The sequence below is a fragment of the Aphis gossypii genome, chromosome 2, assembly GCF_020184175.1.
Source record: "Aphis gossypii isolate Hap1 chromosome 2, ASM2018417v2, whole genome shotgun sequence".
NCBI lineage: Eukaryota > Metazoa > Arthropoda > Insecta > Hemiptera > Aphididae > Aphis > Aphis gossypii.
Genome location: NC_065531.1, coordinates 62,621,439 through 62,635,769, shown reverse-complemented (window position 1 = coordinate 62,635,769; position 14,331 = coordinate 62,621,439). Strand labels below are relative to the sequence as shown.

Below are 14,331 nucleotides of genomic sequence, written 5' to 3'. Positions count from 1 at the left end.
TGAAATGATTTAAACATATAAAAAGAAATTGAAATTGAAAATTGTTTTCCTTAAATTAAATATGGAAGCGAGGTGCAAGTATAGTCGAACAACTTTGTATGCCGCTTATAGTCATCGGCTTAAACACCAGCACAATGCAATAAAAATTACTACTTTGTATTCTCCCAATCGTTTCGATTGCTCATCTTGCCATCGCCGGGCTTAATAGTTACTCCACTGGGGGTGACGTCCACAACACGTGAAAATTATGTTCTTAGAGGAGGTAGTTGCGAGCTAGACATACTTTCCCCACAGATTTCTATAAAGTTGGTATAGAAGTCTGTGACTTTCCCACTCCTAAGTGATATGAGATTGATAAAGACTGATAAAGTCGTTTTAATAGATAAAAAAAAAAATGAACAAAAAATTAAACATCTATTACAAACACGATGTACATAATATACGCTTATCTTCATTAATACTATAGTTTTCGAAACAGTAATTAATGATCTATTGGTATCTACTCTATAGTATTTTTCTCATGTGTGGCTGTATCTAATACACAATAAAAGATACCTTAAATAAATTTGTTTTATTTAATATTATATAATGTTTGTCATATTACACGATTTCAAATTCAAATCGGAATTTTGCTTTTTTTTTTTAAAAAAAGTTATGTTAGGAAAGTAAGAAAATAAATTTTAATGATCATTATTTTCATACCATCAACTTAATAAATTATACAAAGTGAAAATGTATACTTTTCTAAGTACGGGTTTTCAAAAAATAATTATCATATTATAAAATTTAAATAAAGCGAGATATGTATTGATTTTAAAGACATGCTACTTAAATATTTTAATATTTGTTGAAAAAATGTATTAATTTAAAAAACTAAAACTCAATTATATTTGAAATAAAGTATATTTTAGATTCTTAGCAAATTGAATTTAGTCGGTGGAGGTGGAATAAATGATTGGAATTGATCGATTTGGAATTTTGTAGTTTGTACCTACTTTGATATTTTTACTATGCTTTCAATTACATATAAGTATAGGTAAGAAAATCTTACAATAAATATTTTAAATATTTCGAAATTTTGCAAGGTTTTTACTAGTTAATGGCACAATAATACTAACATAAAAATAGCATATACCCAATAGTAATTTTTATTTACCAATAATATACACTATATGTACCGTATTATGTGTCGTTCGTTTATACATAAAGTAATGATACTTACACACGCCAAACAATATATAGTTATATTGCAGGGATTGACACCCATCGTTGCTATACAGCAACCACTTGAACACCAGGGACTGATAGTATTTTATTTGCGTTTAATTCAACAGCCATTTTAATTGGACGCATTCAATTCTCTACCCCTTCTATCATGTTATATAAGAAAACAATTCAAAAGAATATCGATTATTAGACACTATACGTGTTTAGTCCATTCCACCGCGAAATCATTAAAAATAGTAAATACAATATCGTCGTTCCGAGTGGCATGTGTTAATTTTCATAATTATCAAATAATATTACAATTTTGTATGTATCTTCGTTTATGTTCTACCAGTATTTTTCGCCGGAGTTCTGGTCAACGAAATTTTGCGAGGCGTATAATTCATGTATAATATTGGATTTTGTCATTATACACACGCGCGCTCGGTAAGAAATGAAACGACGTAGGCGGCAGTGTCGTAGACGTGAAGTTATACGTGGCGATAGCTCGAAAGTGATGGACCACGTTTGTCGTTAGTGTGTATAATATGTTAGTACGTGGTCTCAGAGTTTCATAACAAATTATGGTAATATTACGAAGTTTTGCAATATTATTGCGCCCATGTGGAAGAATCGATTCTGACGATTTCGTTAGTGTGAAAACCATATGCACTGTTGCAAGTCGGTTGTGATCACTCGTAAATATTCAATCCTAATATAATATGTGGTTTGTATGGTACCTATCTACGTACAGGAATCATAAAACCCTTTTGAAAACTTAATTGATGAATACAAACAATGTTGGTAGATGGTTTTAATTTCAATATATATATATTCTATAATGTCAGGCGTAATCGATTTTCGTGAAAGAATAATATGACACATAATACCTAACTTTTAGGTTTTAATCCTATGTATCGACTATATTATGTCTTTATATAGCAAAATTCTGTTTAGTCCAAAACACACACATACACAGCTTTTACGGATAATATCTCGTCATTATTTAGACCGAATTTCGAATACCATCTCGCACCCCTCTCGTCATCCCTTATATGGCCATACAGGGTATAGGTAGGTATTATAATATGTGTAATATGTATACAGCGTAAATTATTATCGTCCGTAGACCGCCTCCCAGGAAACGCATCAATCATATCCGCCGACTGTGGTTGCGGCCCTGTCCTTGTCATATTATATAATAATAATAATAATAATAATAATAATAGTAATAATAATTATCGTCGTTTGTCCGGTCGGCGATGATGATGTGCTATACCTTGAATACATTTTTCCGATTGTCTTCAAATGGTTGTGGCAGTGCCATTGCGCTTCAGTGGCCCGTGATAGATTTGTCTGCCCAGATAAACTGCCGATGAGACGTTTTCACGTTTAAAATACATAATATGAGAGCAACAAGAATGAGGATCTCACGTGATTAGGAAGCTAAAATATTAATATGCGTCGGAATTTTCACGGTTAATATCGTGTTTTCGAAAATAATAACGATACCGTGTTTAAAATGTTTTTGGAATTAGATTATGCTACAATTACCTATTTTGGTTTGTCTTATTGTAGTATAGCTAGTGATAGATAGTGTAGGACGTTCCACATAACAGCAATCTTTTAATGATTGTTTTTTTTTTTACTTATATACTTAATTTATGGTTAACTAAAAATAAAGTTTATTTAAAAATTTAATAATTAGTTATTACATATTTATATATATCGAGTATTTACTACAGTAGTATAGTAACACTACTGAGACTAAGTTTTTAAAGATTAAGAATAAAGCCTAACTAATGAAATATATTTCTAATTTTGGTTAAAAAAATATTTTCAACTTTTATACAACTAATGAAAAAAATTATAAGGTTGTATTTAAAATGAAAAATGTAATGTTTAAATAACATACATTTTAAAACATTACTCTTATTAGTAGTAAGGCGAAAGAAAGCATTCGTAACGTTAGTAGCATATTGTAGTAGGTATGAGACTGATGTGCTGAAAACAGTATGAAAATATTATTCTAAGATGTAATTGTAATTAAATTAGTTACATAGGTAGGTATATAATTTAATATTATATTGTATACACGCACGTTATTAAGTCAATAAAGTTGTATGCATATATTATGTATTTAACTTCGATATTTGAGTTATTGTTGTTGTAATTAAAACACTTTGAAGTATTAAGTATTATTACGTTCTTTATTTAAATGCAAATAAAAATTGGTTTGGTAATGTTAATGCAGAAATATATTGCTTTAAAATAAAAAAAAAACGAAATGGTTAAAAAGATATAAATAACGGTACCTGTATAATGACTATTAAATGCCTATTCAATTACATATACCTATTGGCTATTTACACGTATAATTGGTTATGGGTATTAAGATATATTAAACTATTAAAATTAGTTGAATATATTAAATTGGATATATATATATAATATATATATAATAATTATTTATAATTTTTAATTTAATATATTTCATAACTGTTAATGAAATATTAATAGGTATTTAAATGGGCGTCCGGGAATTGGGCCACATTTTAACTACCTATTTTGTATAAAATATTTGTTAACATTTTTCTACCCGGAGATTGGGCCACAAATTAAATCTATATTTTTAAAGTGTACCCATAAAAGTATAGCACACAAATATACTATTAATACGAAGATAATCTAATGTTTATTAACTAATTATTATTTTTTTAACATATAAAAATACGATTCGTCAAATAATTAATATTTTTTTATAAATACTTTCATACAGATTTATAATTAATCTAATATATAACAAGGTCCATACAATTAGTCAAATATGAAATAAATTTTATAAAGAACGCCAATACTCATTTTAAAAATATAATATAAGGACCATAAAGTTAGCCAAAAAATAAATAATATGAAAAAAGTATTTTTTAATAGGTACATACAAATATAATACAAAGCATTTAGATCCATAAAGTCAGTCAAATAATAAATAATATGAAGTAATTTTTTTCTAATATAATATTTAAAAATATTAAAAATATATATATATTTTTTTTAAATAACATGATACAGATTGTAAATATTCAAATTGGGTTTTTTCCCCTTCTTCATATTTTTTAATTTCAATAAGAATAAAATTTTGTCGAACTAAAGTTCGTTTTCTTGTTTTTATTGTTCCTATATTTCTAATCTTAATATACATTTCTGATTGAAGTTGAAATAAAACATATAAAAAATTATGTATATTTTGATGTGACATATAGAAATTATTTTTGAAATGTGAATGAAAAGACTCGGTGGCATTTGTAGTTTAAGTTAGGTTTCATAATCTTTGCACACTACGCGTATGACTATTTTTATCCATTTCATTTGATGACAATTGATAATTCTATATCATAAGATATTGGATAATTTATTACCTTTTGATAAGGCATACTCAGTCGCTTCGAGTAAAGTTTCGTATGCGCTGCAGTATTAGGAATTGTATCAATTTATATAAAAAGATATATTATATTAAATATTATTTTATTACAATTTAAAATGTAACAGTGGCCCAATCACCGGATCTGCCTTTTATAAATATAAAATTTTAGTGGCCCAATTACCGGGCCTACCTGTAATAAATATAAAATTTTAGTGGCCCAATTACCGTATACCGTATATACCTTTGGAAAAAATGGTAAATTGTGGCCCAATTCCCGGGCGCCCATTTAAATAAGGAATTTTAATATTACTAAAATTAAAAATGTTAACACTTAAAAATATTATTTTATGAAACAAGTTTTTAAAAAATGTAAACATTTTAGCTTTTGATGATATTGTTTTTCTTTCACCTATCTCTTTTTGAAGCAATACAAGTCGTATAAAAGTTTTATAAGCATATATATTGATTGAAAATTGAACGCAGATGTGTTACATTGAGATTTTTAGAAATGAAAATGTTATATTAGTTTTAGAATAAAATGGGAGATATAAATCAAAAAATCTTTTTATTATTTATCAATTATAACACTAATAACTCCATTAACATTTTATCTTTAAAAATATTTACGAAGGTAATTAAGTCATTAAGGACATGTTTCGAAAGATCTCATTCTTAAATAATATTTGACTATATTGATAAACCCTTCATTTGTGATGTTACAATAATTGATATTTTATAATATTTTAAAAATTACAAATCATTGAAAAATGTCCACACGAACATTATACATTAATCAAATACCTAGTCCATTATATTTTTATTAAATAAAATAAATAATAATATTATTATATTATTATTTTATTTTTATCATATTACCTATGTATAAAATACATGTATGAATATATTAAATATCAAACACGAACAAAATACCATAAAATATATATTCATTATTCAATACAGAATACATATTTTTCTTAAAAATCTTATTGCTAATTATAAAACATAAGTTAATAATAAAACGATATTTAAAATACATATTTGTTCAGATTAAATTTGTTATTTTTATTAATAAAATATCTTTTTATCTGATTCTTTACAAATCAAAGGTCGATATAAAGTACAAAATATTTTTATTGGTTTTTTTACGAGTGTTTTTGAAAATAAGAATAGTTTTTGAAATTAGCAAAATTATTAGTGTGCCCGATAGTCGACATTCATCGGAAAAAGAATCCGACGGTTATCAACTAATCAAGATCTCCAGATTGTTACAAAACTTTTATAATTAATAAGTTAAATATACTTATTAGAATTAGAGTAAAAAATAGGCAGTATAATGCGCAAAATTCCAAATATTTAAATATATGCAACATCATTTTTTATTGTAACTGTAATTATAACAATGATGACAAACAGATTTTAATTTACAGTTTGATGTTTATTAATATTATATAAATTTATAATTTTAAGCTATAAATAGCTTTATACAGCTTTGTTTAATGTTTTGTACAGAAAATTCTTTAAAATTAATTATAATATGTAAGTTATAACTTCAAGACTAAATAGGTAATTATTATTTGAATAATTAAACACCAAATTGTAAATAAGAATATCGCCAAAAACTAAGAAAAATGTACTATGGAATATTTAAAAAAAAATGTAATTACAATTTCTAAAATAAATATTAATTGTTTGTTACGTTACTTATTTAAGTTTCAGAGATATTTATATCTAAAGTTATAGACGTGAGTAAAGTGAGTCAGAAAGTTTTTCTTAAATATATTTTAAGGTCTTTAAATAACTTATTAACATTTATAAAAATGTATAAATTATTTATTATTTGAAAATAAATATTTTGTTTGATACTATAGTTAGCTATAATAATAGAAATTACTATTTTAAGCATAAATTAATTAATATTAAGGGTTGTATAAAGGATACGATATTTTTAGGTTTAAGGTTTTTTTTATCATAATTAGAATTTTTCCAATGATATTTTTACTGTGAATTTGAAGTTTGAACAGCACACATATGAATAGGCACTGTGGAAATGATAGGAAAATTCCAATTCAGAGTACGGGTTCAACCATTGTCACAGATACATGATCTATTAATCTCGTCCATCTTACCATGGTGACATCGAATATTTGATTGATACAGGTTTTTCATTTTTTTATTTTTAATTTTTTTGTCTTCTGTTTCATTAAGTATACAATCAATGTCAGGCTTTGATGTCTTATATAGGTTAAAGCTATGCAATTATTATTATAAGAATTAAGGATTATATACCTTAAATAAAATCAAAATTAAAATAACCACATAAATTGTTTATTTTATAAATATTTTGAATGCATGATGTATGATTGGACTCTTGATTGGTCTTTATAATGCCTCGAAAGCTTAGCCTGTAGAATTATACGAAATAACATTTTGTAATTTATCATATATGTATATTGTTAACAAGCTTCACGTATGTTATATTCAGTGTCAAAACTATTTTATTTATTTTAATAGTAGGATTAGTTAAAAATATGCCAGTAAATAAAATATTAATAATATCATTATTTAAAATCAAACAGATTAGTCCGTACACGACTTTATGGCTCTAACTTTGTCTATTGCATCTACAGTATCTAGTTGGAGGGCTGGCCACAAGCACAACACCGCAAGTAATAATTTGTGCAATAGTAAAAATAACAATAGGTACATTTTGAAAATATAAAGTAAATGAAAAATTGAAGTGTGTACCTACTGTACTGTGTATAGACTATTGCTTTTTATTATTCAACTAAAATAGCGTAAATTGAATCATTCTATTTAGGACCGTTCTTACAATGTCCGGTGAAGTGTCGGTTAAGGGTAACCGGTAGAATTCTATCTCATGATAAATTCTTCCGGTTAGCGTTATCAGGTACTAACCGAACATTGTAAGAACATTGTAATGTTGATGTTTATCAGTTGATATAATTAATTTACCACGGACTAAGATATATCTTGTAATGTACCTATGAAATAAGCATAGATCTTATACTACTAGATAAGCAATGAGCGTGTGGAATGCATAACAACATAGAGGGCGCTGTTTGATTACCCGATTACCCGTACGCACGGTAATACCGTAGCATGAGCTTTTTGTATTGTCTATTTTAACCGTCTAGTACTTTAGTAGTATAAGGTCTATGGAAATAAGTTTATTTAGAACGCTATAAAACACGAACTACTACGTACCTAAAGCTATAATCATTTATGATTAGGAATTATAATTATAGTTTTATCTTTTTAATATAAGTAAAAAAGTTTAGTTTAGAAAAAAGTCTCACGGTAATATCAAATACTGTTTAAAATTATTTTATATGATGCCACGAGAAAGTAATAATATTTTATGTATGTAATTACTAAGTTTGATGAATTTTCATTGTTTTATTTTTCATCGCATATTGGAATAGATACGCATTGCCGTTTATTAGTGTCAAACAAACTCCTGAAACCTCTATATTTCATGTGACAATTTACTGGTGCGCATAAATCTAGTGGTCTTCATCTAGGGATTCGCACAATGTATAATTGCTTAAAAAAAGTTAGTGTACCTAAAAATATATAAATATTTACATTTTGTTTTGTACATAATAGGTATGTAATCAAAATAATGTACAAGGTACAGAAGTACTAAGTAGTAAGAAGATAATCATTATAATATACTGATTATAGTCGATTTATTTAAAAAATCAGTTAATAGTAAACAGTTATAGATTTATAGTTTTAGATTCTGAGTGGAACGATAGATGTATTGGTTTTGTTGGTTTTAATGTAATGGTGTGTTTGACATTTATTTTTTATTTTTGTGGACACATTTCGATAATTTAAGATTAATAATCAGTCACTTAAGACTAAAACTTAATTCTCTTAACTAAAAATGTATTTAAAAACACTTAAGTAATTCGGTTATTAAAATGTAAAATGTAAAATGCATATATTCTAACACTTACTTAATTGTAATAAAATAATATCGTCTAGTTTTTTAGACGTATCGAATGGCATAATTTGTATGTATTTTGATATTTTACTTTGATTTTTGTACATGGCTATTTCTACATTACATTTATATTTGCGATTATACGGGTACTGAAGAAAATAACATAATACTTTTTTAAATTAATTAAATGATAGTGGAAATTAACTAAAACGAAATTATTTATATTTGGACCTCGTTTTTTTTTTATCATCTGACATACGAATAAAATCAATATTTTTTCGTAGAACTACCTAATTTTTTATTTTAACAACCAACCGTTAAATATTATTATAGGCTCCTATAGAAGCACTGAACTTTACTTTTAATAAATAAATCAAAAAATAAGTATAAAGTATCAGGCACGTAGACAGACCGAATTTTCAAGTGGGCAAAGCAACATTTTGAGGGGAGCATCATATATAAAAACAATATCTTTCTAATATTTCTAATATTTTAAATATTTTAGAGGGGGGAAATGCCCCCTTGCCCCCCTCGGCGCTACGGGCTTGTAAAGTATATTTTTTGAAGAATGTGAATAACTATACATAGACATTATCAAGAAATATCAATTACAAAACATAAAATATTGTCTTTTAATATTCTGTTGATGAAATGTATCGTATAGAAAAATATGATGGATAAATGTTTTACATAGTCATTTTGAATATTTTTTATGGGGGAGGGGAGCTGAAAATCTTGTAGAGACAATAACATTTTTTATACAATTATACATTTATATGGGCAACTGAACACATTTTGTACTTCAAAAAGATACATTTTAGAATGAAAATAGAAAAACAGCAAAAACTTAAAAAAAAAAAAAAAAAAAATAAAATAATAAGAATAAAAATAAGAGTACACGTGTTTTAACAATTTCTTGACCGTTGTCTCCACTAAAAATTATTTTTCAAATATGATGATGTATCATTGTATTAGAATTAATGTTGATATTGGCATCAGTGACCAATTCAATATAATCTTGTAACTTTTTGCTTAGAGTCAAGTTTAATTTAACGATAAATGTTAAGATTTTATCTAGAAGTGGTCGTTTTCTTAAATTAAAAAATAAAAATCTTTATAGTATATTCAAATTTAAATCTATAACGAACAGTATGAAAAATTAGGATTACAATTAAAGAATGTTTAGGATTGCTATCATACATTTTATTATTAAATGATACTTCTACATTTATTTAAAATTATAAATTATATGGTTTAATTACAGCATTAGAATATATAAGTTAACTTTGCTGGCTCCTTTCAACTGTTCTTGCGATCATCGGCTCATTGGAATTTTATTTAGTAAATTGGTGGATATGTACGAATACAACAAGGTGAGAAAATTGGTTTATGTAATTAAATGTATTTGTAAATATTAATATGATTTGTTTCAACTCGATTTAATTTAATTTAACGATTTAACTTTTACTTAACAGGTGTGCGTTATAAGAAATCAATTATTAATTGCATTGCAATCCATATCATTACTCGTAAAAAGTTGTTCACGGAATTTTATCATCTTGATGGACACCATAACGGGATAATCACCGTCATTTGTTAAAGTTACATCTATGGTTATATTTTAATATTACATTTTTTTATACTAGAATTTAAAATCGAATTAAAAAAATATTTACAAAGCATTAAAACTTCATCAAACTAGTTTACAGGATAATTTCCATAGTCCTAAAAATTTTAGTTTCTAAGATAAGAAAAGTATTGTTTATTTAAGTGTTATTTTAAGATTCTTACTAAAATATAAAGTGTATTATAATTAACTGCAGTTAATTGTATTAATTTAAGAAGCATAATATTATTATTACTATTTGGTCTAATACATAAGAACTTTTTTAATGTATATAGCACTGAAACATACTTGTAAATATAAATATTTTTGGTCAAATAATTTGTACGGTATACTGTAAACGCTATTAATGTAGGATAAACCTTAAAAATGTCCATATCAAAATATAGGTATCATTTTTTAAAGATTTATTGTGACTTTCAATATTAATTTTTCAGTATTAAATATTAACTGTATTCCATATTATTGAAAGTTAGATGTAGATTGTAAAAACTCTAATAAGTAATATTGAATCATTGCTATGGTAGCAATTTAATACTATTATTTTGTAGTACTATATAGTATTATAAGTACCTTTATAAATCTCATTAAATTATGTTAATGATTATTTATATAATTAAGTAAAAATTAGAAGTTTAAACAAAATAAAATATTACATATTATAATATAATAAAATTATATTGCTCATAGTATTAAATTATTTAGTGTTTATGGTTTATTTTTTACCTTTGATTTAGAAATATAAAAAATATTATTAAATCCTGTTATCTATTTGATGAAGTCTTGTTTCAGCAATACAATTAAATTTGTGTTAAAAAGAAAATATTATATTATTTATTTAATCGAAGGATACCTACATAATACTATAATATTAGGTACTATTAATTATTTTTTTAGGTATTGCAGATATTGTTTTTAAATTAAAATGTGTATGCATCTAATATATGAGCATGAACAAATGATTTACATTAATTTGGTAAGTTTAGCACGTTACTGATACTTATTTATTGTTCACTTAAAAAAAAAAAATAACCTAATCTATAACTATAATAATCATAATTTGTATTATTTTTTTTTTTATATTTAATATAAAGTAAACTAAATAGAAACCTCTATAAAAAAGGAAAATGTAGGTATTTTAAATCGTTATTTGAATTAATAATGAAACTAAAACCCAACGAAATCAAATCTTAACACTGTAATATGAAACATATAATTTTGATAGTTCTAGATAATTATATAGTTACTTGTTCTAGAAATTGATAGAATAAATAGAAACATATTTTGAGGCACCTGTGGATTTTATAGATGGCATGCGCCAACAGAACTGCGCCTTTCCCTCTACTACAACCCCTTTCTCTTTAGTAGTGCTCTGGGTGTTGGTGCCATGAATTTTTCAGTCGTTGCATGCAGTCACGTCTCTCCGGGGGTCCGACCGTAAATCAAAATTCTCGTTCGTTAGACAAATAGTTTTTGAATACGATTTAAACGAAAAACATATAAAATGTTTTTGTTGAATTTTAATTTTTTTTTTTATTAATATGTAATGAAACAAATATCATTAGTTTTGAAGTAGTGTTAAAACTTGTTAAATTTATAATAGACACCAAAATATCGTGTACGAAAAGATCTCAAAAATAAACTTTCATATTTAGGTAAGAAATTGGTTAAGATTAATAATTTTAAGTATAATAAAATATATTTAGAATTTAAATAAAGTCTACATACTTTAGTAAAATTAATATTAAATTAATTCCATGGAAATTCCATAATTTATTATTATGTTCTGTGAATTATACTATTAGTTCTGCCAACTCGGTTACTACATTATTTTTAGTATTATTTGTAATAAAAACAGAGCAATCAAGCGATATTGAAGGTTTATTATAGTTTATTATATCGTTCATGTACGATTTTAAATAATCTATCATCATTTTGTTTTCTGCATTAAATTCATTCAAAACTTCAAACTATTTTATTTATGTTAACTTATTTTTAGTTGACAACTATTTGGTATTCAAACATTAGGTTTTTTTTAAATACAGATTATTAAGTACATATTTTATCATTGATCTAATTGTAAATTTTAAAAAAGTGCGATGTGTTATAATATATTTTTATAGTGTAGACATCTAACATTTCTTGAATATGTACTTTATAGGTTATCAGTGTTGTCATCAAATTAAGTTAATTTTTATTCTATCATTTTTATATTAATTATGATATGAATAACACTGTGAGTAAGTTTTGTAAAACCAATTTTGAATTTATTTATAACTAATAAATTTCGTTTAATGAAATGATGTAGGAAGTTTAATTTTACTCAAGAGGTTTTTGATCTCTATTGGTTTTAAAATATATTTGATCAGTTATTTTAATACAATAATATATTATTTATTAATTTCTTTGATTTCGGGATACTTTATAATTGTTAGTATTTTTTTATTTTGTTTTTATTATTATTTTTTTTAAAGTACATATAAATTTATGTAGTCAATTAATTTACGTTTATTTTTTTTTAAGGTTATAAATTAAATAAATATCTACTTAATTTATAATAACATAATATAATAATATAATAACCATCTATTAGTATATTTTTAAAATAAAAATAAAAAACTTATCAGGAGTCTTACGGTAATACATAATAATGATAACACTGATTAAAATAATTTTATAACTGTTTTCAGTATAATGGAGTACCTACTAAAAAAATGTACACTATAATTTATTAAAAATAATGCATAATCAACAATAGCAGGATAAGATTAATTACTAATTTTTTTATCTTTATAAAGCTTCATAATTTTAAAACTATTGTCATACTTAAATCACATTTTAACATTATATATTTAAATTACCGATAATAAAATTAAGTAAAATTATTAAATACATAGATCACATACTATACAGATTAAAACCTTTATTATGTACATATTGTACACACTACATAACATGGTCACTTATAAAAGTCGAAACATTGTATAAACGATTCTATAAGTTTTAAATTTTTTAAAGGTTTTGAAACATATTATTTTACAGGTTTATAAAAAAAATATTTTTAATATGCAACTATTTCAATTTTTTATTAAAGGTTTTTTTTTATGTTTGTCTATTTTTTGATACTATACAGCATGTTATTAGTAATTAATGTGGTTCATTTTAATTTTCAACCAAAAGAATATTGATTATTGAATATATAGTTTCATTTATATCTATAACGTCAGTAAGATGAACTTTTTTCTGTATAAAACTTATTACACTTATATGTTTATCGTGTTTACATTTAGCCTAAAGGTATTCTTACGATATTAGATCAATCACTTTATTTATAATTTACCTAAGTATTAATAGTAATTGAAAAAAATTTATTAGGTTATAACAGCTTTTGTTAAGAAATATTCATAATATTTAATGGATAGATTTTGTGAATATGTTTAATAGATATCACTATAATAGACTACCCCTTCCCCTTTATGGTATTCTTAGTTTCGTTAGTGACAAGTTATATTAACACATAGTTGCAAACAAGGCCTGTTGTTGGACATAATATGCATATGACCGGCTTTATTTGGCTGTCAGCTTCACCACAAAATGTTAGTGTGTGAAAACTTTAACACGAGAAAACGAGGAAAATACTAGGGTACAAGGGTGAGACGATTTATAATAAATTTGTTCAATTCTTTGTGACAGAGTAGTGGAATAACGGAGAGTCTATAATCTAGGTACCATTAAAAACAAAATATGCTCAGTGTATATTTTTGTGTATACTTAAAATGTAATGTTTTTAGAGGTGGAATAATAGTTTTATTTAAGAGGTATACTAAAAATAAACTTTTATCATTCTTTGTTGAGATAGTTGATATTATTTAGTTTTACTTAACATTGAAAGTTTTTTCTTACTTAACGGATAATGTAATGTCAATACATACAATAGTTTTAATTTATGTATATGTTTTAGAATTTATTTTAGATATATACTAATTACAGTCGATATTGATGAACATATTTTACTTATTAATATTCGAGAAATTAAATTATTTTAAGAGTATAATATTTTTTATTATAAACTTTATTTATATCATTCACTTTAGTCACAGGAAATGA

At 24.7% G+C, this 14,331-nt stretch overlaps 1 protein-coding gene and 1 pseudogene across 2 annotated transcripts in view; one reads left to right on the top strand and one right to left on the bottom strand.

Moving 5' to 3' along the window:
• Nucleotides 1-6,581: 6,581 nt before the first annotated feature.
• Nucleotides 6,582-10,694, bottom strand: LOC114122981 (uncharacterized; annotated as a pseudogene).
• Nucleotides 10,695-11,604: 910 nt separating this feature from the next.
• Nucleotides 11,605-14,331, top strand: part of LOC114122942 (metabotropic glutamate receptor 2) — a 175,792-nt gene continuing 173,065 nt past the window's right edge. For both annotated transcript variants that reach the window (XR_007603874.1, XM_050200126.1), the window contains exon 1: nt 11,605-11,879. The gene's annotated coding sequence lies outside the window, so the exon portion shown is untranslated. The remainder of the gene's footprint in view (nt 11,880-14,331) is intronic.